The following is an 8,361-nucleotide window of genomic DNA, read 5'->3' as shown; positions in this document are numbered from 1 at the left end:
CTATGTACTATTTGTGGACTGTGGCTCACTCTATGTACCATGTGTGGACTGTTACTCACTATATGTACCATTTGTGGACTGTGGCTCACTCTATGTACCATTTGTGGACTATGGCTCACTCTATGTATCATGTGTGGACTGTGGCTCACTCTATGTACCATTTGTGGACTATGGCTCACTCTCTGTACGATGTGTGGACTGTGGCTCACTCTATGTATGATGTGTGGACTGTTATTCACTCTATGTACCATGTGTGGACTGTGACTCCCTCTATGTACCATGTGTGGACTGATATTCACTATATGTACCATGTGTGGACTGTGGCTCACTCTATGTACCATTTGTGGACTGTGACTCTATGTACCATTTGTGGACTGTGACTCACTCTATGTACCATGTGTGGACTGTAACTCACTCTATGTACCATGCGTGGACTGTGAGTCACTCTATGTACCATGCGTGGACTGTGACTCACTCTATGTACCATATGTGGACTGTGACTCACTCTGTGTACCATTTGTGGACTGTGGCTCACTCTATGTACAATGTGTGGACTGTTATTCACTCTATGTAACATTTGTAGACTATGGCTCACTCTATGTACGATGTGTGGACTGTTATTTACTCTATGTGCCATTTGTGGAATGTGACTCACTCTATGTACCATGTGTGGACTGTGGCTCACTCTATGTATTATTTGTGGTCTGTGGCTCATTGTGCGTGCAAACGCTGAACTGTGTTTGTCAATGTGTGTCAAATGTTAATGCGGATACTCAGTTTGTGTCCAGGCTGAACAGAGAGATTTGGTGTTTTTCAAAACTGGACAATCTGTGTTGGTGTGCATGTCTGGGCACCAATGCTGAGTACAGCCTCTTAGTGTATGCCAGAGCTCACCATAGCCTCTCAGAATGTGTCAGTGCTGACCATCGCCTCTCGGTGTATTTCAGTGCTGACCATCACCTTTCAGTGTGTTTCAGTGTTGACCATAGCCTATCGATGTGTGTCAGTGCTGACCATAGCCTCTCAGAATGTGTCAGTGCTGACCATAGCCTCTCGGTGTGTGTCAGTGCTGACCATAGCCTCTTGGTGTATGTCAGTGCTGACCATAGCCTCTGGGTGTGTGTCAGTGCTGACCATAGCCTCTGGGTGTGTGTCAGTGCTGACCATAGCCTCTTGGTGTATGTCAGTGCTGACCATAGCCTCTGGGTGTGTGTCAGTGCTGACCATTGACTCTTGGTGTATGTCTGTGCTGATCATAGCCTCTGGGTGTGTGTCAGTGCTGACCATCACCTCTTGGTGTATTTGAGTGCTGACCGTCACCTTTCAGTGTGTTTCAGTGTTGACCATAGCCTATCGATGTGTGTCAGTGCTGACCATAGTCTCTCGGTGTGTGTCAGTGCTGACCATAGCCTCTCGGTGTGTGTCAGTGCTGACCATAGCCTCTGTGTGTGTCAGTGCTGACCATAGCCTCCTGGTGTGTGTCAGTGTTGACCATAGCGTCTCGGTGTGTGTCAGTGCTGACCATAGCCTCTCGGTGTGTGTCAGTGCTGACCATAGCCTCTCGATGTGTGTCAGTGCTGCTGATAGCGTCTCGGTGTGTGTCAGTGCTGACCATTGCCTCTTGGTGTGTGTCAGTGCTGACCATTGCCTCTGGGTGTATGTCAGTGCTGACCATAGCCTCTCTGTGTGTTAGTGCTGACCATAGCCTCTCTGTGTGTTAGTGCTGACCATAGCCTATGGGTGTGTATCTGTGCTGACCATAGCCTCTGGGTGTGTGTCAGTGCTGACCATAGCCTCTGGGTGTGTGTCAGTGCTGACCATAGCCTCTGGGTGTGTGTCAGTGCTGACCGTACCCTCTCAGTGTGTGTCAATGCTGACCATCGGCTATCAGTGTGTGTCAGTGCTGATCATGCCCTCACAGTGTGCACTAATGCTGACCATTTACTCTGTAAATACCAATGCAGACCATTGCCTCTCAGTGAGTGCAAATGCTGACCATTGATTGTCAGTGTGTGCCATGAATGAGTTGGTGTATTATTGTGTGCCAAGACTAGTCACTGATTGTCAGTGGATGTATATTAAAATATCAAATATAGAATTATTGACCTGCATGAAATGTCAACTACCGACATACAAGGTAAACATACACAGGGAAGTATATATTTACTACTCTAACCCACATCTACTTACCTTGACAATAATTTTCTAGACATTATTGTGGGTTGATCTATGAGCAGATTAATATTACAAACATCTCTATATTTTGGTACCATGTCAATATCAGTCAGTGCCATGACAAGTCTGTGACTCTCAGTGTCTACAAAGACTGGCCAGTCACTCCCTGTGTGTGTCACAGTAACTCAGTACCCTCTTCAGACTGCATCAGACACACTACTAGATAAAAGAGGGGGGTCTTCAGCTCCCCTGTCCAGACTGTATAACACTAACCATTGCCTTAAGATGATGTTTAATCCCCTGTGTCCTGGGATAATGCATCAGAATTACCTGTAGATGAAACCTGATTGCTTCTCGGCATTCTCCTTGGAGCCCTCCTTGTTGCCATCGGAGCCTCCACTGATGCTCAGGATACTCAGAGGAGCAGGAAGCAGTGAGAGGTACTCGGGTATGAGCTGCATGTCTTGAGCCGCTAGGGAGGGATCTATATAACAGATACAGATGCAGGAAACTCCACTTAGAAAGTGCTGACAGCAGCATTGTGCAATCTGTGCATGAGTGGGAAATGATGGGGTGCACATAACAGTCTATAATAATCTCCATGCCTCACTGATAGAGAGGGTGTGCATATGGTGAGACTCCAGACAATTCCCCACACGCAGTAAAAGTTATGAATAAGAAATATTATTAAAAACAAGAAGACTTACTGGGGCCAGCAGAGGAGCCCTCATTAGTGTCCTCCTGGTGCTGTTCGGACTGTTGTCCCGCCGGACCCCCACTCCCTGTCTGTCTGCCCCTGGGTGCTGATGAACAGGAAAGATATAAGAAACAGACAGACATTGATGGATGGTGTCAAACAAATACAATATTTTTAAAGAACGGTCAAAAAACACTTATGTAAACAACAATTGCAATAACTAAATTGACCGATCTCATCTGGTCAACAAGTAGTATTGGGGGATTCGCGGATCGACTACTTAAATTACTATTTATCAACAGTAATCCTGTCTTCCATTCTGATTCCAGAATACTAAGTTACAACTAAGCCTAAGTACGACGTACCACCCAACCTAGCCCACCTATTCCAGGCATGCCAATTGTACATTAAGTATGCATTTCCACTTCTTTTATTCCTCAGCAATGCATATGGTCAAATGGAGGACACATGACTACATTTTTGTATACACCAAATTTTGTGTTGATTGATGCTGATGTTCTGCTAGTGCTAAGCCAATTACCACCACTCATTGAACAAACTAGAAAAGGTTCTAATAAAGACTGCCGTACTAGCAGCACGTCACGTAACTGAGGGAGCATCACGCATACCACTAACAAATTAGAAACTCATACTTACAAAGTACCTAAACCTAAGTATCAATCCGCCCCTATCTATTAGTGACAGGACAAAGTAAGGAGTGGACTAGAGTCACTGTAGCATTACGTAACTTAATTGGTCTGAAATAAACTCGTACAGAATCACGCTAAGCGAGCGCAAACGCAAAGTTGCAAACAAGTAAGATTAGTAGTAGCGCAGAAGAGCACATGTGTCATAAAAAATCACAGAAGACTTTTAAATGTAATTAACCTGGAATGTAAGCAGCAGCATTCTAGCTGGTTGGAAGAAAAAAAAGATATTTGCAATATATAACACAGAGCAGAAGAACAGACACAAAGTAGTAATAATTAAATAGGTACTCAGCAAGCCCCGGGACCTCCACTCCTAGCAGGTCCAGCAGGTCCTGCTCACGGGCCAGGATGTCGGACCACCGGTGCATCAGCTGCGCCTGGGTGTGCCGGACCCCAGAGGAGCGCGACACTGCCCGGCGCACCTTCCCCCACCGCTGCCGACGCTCCCGGAGGCCGTACCTGGACCCAGGCCTGCCACCTGCTACCAGGGTTGAGGGGAGGTGGCACTGCACAAAGAAAATTAGTGCAGCCAACTCCACCTCCCCAAATAAGGCCCGTGCCTGCACCCCTTGTGGGCGCCGCCTTCCGCAAGGAAGGCGGTCGCGGCTCTGGCTGTGACGGCGACCAGCCCTACCCTTAGACATGGTTCTGGGGTAAGAAAAGGTAATACAATTACAGAAGTAAAGGAAATAAATAATAGCAGGCAAAAGAAAGAGAAAAAGTAGCTAAAAAACAAAAAAAAGGAGACAAAAACAAAAAATATAGAAGCTGGAAAATAGTAAGAGAAATAATAAATAAGAAAGATCAAAAAAAAGTGGGTTGAAACAAAGGATTGATAAGATTTGGAGAGGATTGAAAATCAGGCCCCAGAACCATGCAATAGAGTGAAAAACAAGATGGCCGCACCCATCGTGACCACGTGCGCAAGTTCGCGTGATATTTTCTTCCCGAGCAAGCAAAAAGCAACGCGATCAAGTAAAAGTGATCGCGAACAGGAAATATCTACCGCGAATGGGCGCGAACATGCATTGCGCGACCCGGAACAGGAAGTAAGCATCGCGAGAGGGCGGGACAGGTGAAAACAAGATGGCCGCGCCCGTGAACAACCGCATGGGTAAGTTGGCGACACGCGATCACACAAAAAATACCGCGAACAGGCGGGAAAAAAACTTCTGCGTCTTCGCGATATTTCCGGCGTGTTTGAGGAGATTTTTTGCATTTTCGCGATAATTTGCGAAAGTTAATTTCGCAAATTCCGCCCACCCCTAATTAAAAGTGCATGTTTCAGTCTGCATGTCAGAATTTTTTAATGAAATAGAAAAGGATTTGAGAAGTCATTCAAAATGTGCCCTAATTTTTCTTTCTTCAGCACTAATCATAATTTCTATGGTAAAATGAACCCCCTCATTGTGTTCCTTTTTAAATTAAATGTTTTAAGTGTTACCAGTTTATTCCAATCAAGATGGCTTCAGGTGTGCCATACTTTTGTCATAAGTAAGACAGTAAGCGCTCTAGTTGTTCTTAAGAACACTCTGGGACATTCTGTCATTGGGCTGTACTTGGGCTACATCTGGGTGATATTTGGGCTACATTTGGGCTCTTTTGTCTCTGGTGGCCATCTTGGGAGACTTATTTGTTATGAAGTTTCCTAATTTCCTCATTTTCTGCAGTCTCCTCAGTAGGAAATACTTTCAGTTTTTTACTTTGGTTCCATCAAGAAGGCATTCCGATGTGTCACACATTTGCCATAAATTCTGAATGTTAGCACTCTAGTTGCTCATTAGATCACTGTAGTAAAGCTACTGCTCACCAGGGAAGTCTGCTGCTGGTATTGAAAGTGCATGTTTCAGTCTGCATGTCAGACTTTTTTAATGAAATTGAAGAGGATTTGAGAAGTCACTCAAAATGTGCCCTAATTTTTCTTTCTGCAGCACTAATCATACTTTCTATGGCAAAATGAACCCCCTAATTTTGTTCCTTTTTAAATTAAATGTTTTAGGAGTTACCACTTTATTCCAATCAAGATAGCTTCAGGTGTGCAATACGTTTGTCATAAGTAGGACTGTTAGCGCTCTATTTGTTCTTTAGAACACTCTGGGAAGCTGCAGTAGAACACAAAGGAATCAACTGACAATCTCTGCCCTTGTTGGATGTACATGTTTTACTGAGAATGTCAGACTTCATCCTCACATGACTGAGAAAGATAATGTGAATTTATAGAAAATATGCTCTCAGTTTAGCTTATAGATCACCTTCCGAACCTCTGTGGGAAAAGCATGAGAAAATAGTTTTCTCTCAAACATGATTCATGATATCACAGCAGAAAGCTTTTTCACATGGTAAAATCACCTTAGAACACACCACAATACCTAAAATGAGTATGGTACCATCAACACATGATTTATAATGTAACTAAAGTCTTAAAACCTTCTATTAACTGCAATGCTTTTTAATGAGGTGCTATCATGTATATTGGTCCCAAGATGGCTGCCAACACTTCTTGGATGAAGTGCCGACAGCCAATCAGATCTCACGATGAGATGTGTGGTTGGGCTCCGCCCAGATATATATGTGATTTTGATTTTCTCAGGAACTACTGAACGGATTTACACCATTTAAGCAAAAGGCACGACTTGGAACCAAGGTCTAGCTTTCTGCCTAATTTGGTGTAATTCCGTTCAGAAGTTCGGGCTGTAGCTGCGGCTAAAGGTCCTATGGGAAATTGCATGGGGAAAACACGTTTTGAGACCCCCCTTTTTTCTTTCAGGATAGGAGCGGACCAGAGCTGGCCAAAAGTTTTGAACATTTCACGAAGATTCGTCAACGGGCGCCAAAGTTATTCCAAATAGAATGTTGCGGATTTCGTATGGAAAATAGGTCCTAACTATAATTCAATTCAAGAGTTCTTTATTTCAGCCATGTTGGCCATAAAAGAACACAAGATAAAACTTAATAAAAACATGGTTAAAAAGCATTTGCATTTTAAAGGATAAATTTCATAGAAACATTGAACGTCTTTATAAAAAGATAAAAATAAATGCATTTAATCATTAACATTCAATGTCAATTAATTGGCGCCGCTTCGACCACATAGCTAGCAAGAACTTGGAAAGTGCAAAGACAATAGGACTTGATGAGTCGGACTTGAGAATTCTAAAAGCAGATAAACAGTTTTTAAAGCCAAGGTTTTTACAAAGAGGAACCAGCCAGTGCCTCCTGGATTTGATGTATGCAGGGCAGAAGAAGAGAACATGACGTTCATCCTCTCATCACAACTACACCCGGGGCAGGACTTATTTGCTGTAACTGACCCGTTGCTAGTAAAGGCTTTTAAAGCTAAAGTGCCATATCTCCATTGTAAAAAGAGTTTCCTTGCCTGGAGCAGAAAAACAATATCCATGAAATTCTCAAAGAAATAGACGTTTTTAACAATTAGAAATAATTTAGTCAGGGTACCAGTATTAGAAGCACAAATACTGTTTTTCCTTAAAAATCCGAGTAAGCGACTTACTCGAGACTTGGCAACAGGAGCTTTCCGGGCTATCCCATAAGGGTGATAATCCCAATCTTAAGAATTCATATTTAATAAATACCAACCAGGGGATTTTCCCAGAGCTACTATAAGTTAATATCTGCTTCAGCTGTTGCCTGTAATATGACAAATCTGATGTTGCCCATAGCCTGCACCAAAACCTTAAGGGCTTTAGTGCTAGCTCGTCTTCTATTGGTCCTAGTCCCAGGTCTAACCTGAGGGGGAGGAGCGGAGTGCCCTGAGGGAGTGTCAGCCGCTGCCTAATAAATTTGGTTTCTATTTTCGCAATGGCTGAACCACTTAAATGCCCCCACAACTCCCCACCATAGAGGGCTGCAGCCCTTGCTTGGGTCTTATAAATCTCCAGGGCTGGGCTCACTGGCTTGTATGTCGATGAGTTTGAGACCTTAAGGATACCCCCCGCCAGCTGTGACAATTTCAATTGTGATTTGACCTGTTGCGGACCCCAGGAGAGATTCTCTTCAAGAGTAACCCCCAAATATTGAAATGTTGTGACCCTTTCCAGCCTTACACTTCCTAGGGTCGGACTAGCACGGGTGGAAGCCGGAGGATTAAATATCATGGATTTTGTTTTATTGACATTTATGTCCAGACCACGACTTCGACAAAAATCTTCAAAGCCATTCAGTATACGTTGGATTCCCATGGGGGACTTAGAAAGGAGGAGCGTTTCATCGGCTAACATGATCGCCGGAACCCTCCTACCTGCCAACCTTGGGGCATCATTGTTTGGTACATTTTCCAGATGAGCGATTACACCGTTGACATAGAGGGAGAACAGGGTTGGTGCCAAGACACAACCCTGTCTCACACCTCTGCCAACCCGGAACCTTGATGACAACGCCCCATTCCTACCGCATCTAACCTGGGCAAAGTTCCCCTTGTGTAATCTCATCAGTACCTGCAGAATTTGTTGCGGAACACCAAGATTGTTGAGGACCCCCCAAAGTTTGTCCCGTTGGACTAGGTCAAATGCGGACCGGAGGTCCACGAACACCATGTAGAGGCTGACACCCTCAATCTTTGCCGTTTTCCAGTATAATAGTATCAGGCGAAAGATCTGGTCCATGGTGGACGTGTTCCTCCTGAACCCTGCTTGGAGAGGAGTTAGAATATCATTTTCCTCTGTCCACACCAGCAAACGATCCAGGACCAACCGTGCAAACATTTTTTGCGAGACATCTATGAGGCTAATAGGCCTATAATTGGCTGGGAGCAGGGGAGAG

The sequence above is a fragment of the Triturus cristatus genome, chromosome 7 (assembly GCF_964204655.1).
Source record: "Triturus cristatus chromosome 7, aTriCri1.1, whole genome shotgun sequence".
NCBI lineage: Eukaryota > Metazoa > Chordata > Amphibia > Caudata > Salamandridae > Triturus > Triturus cristatus.
This window is presented reverse-complemented; position numbering follows the sequence as displayed.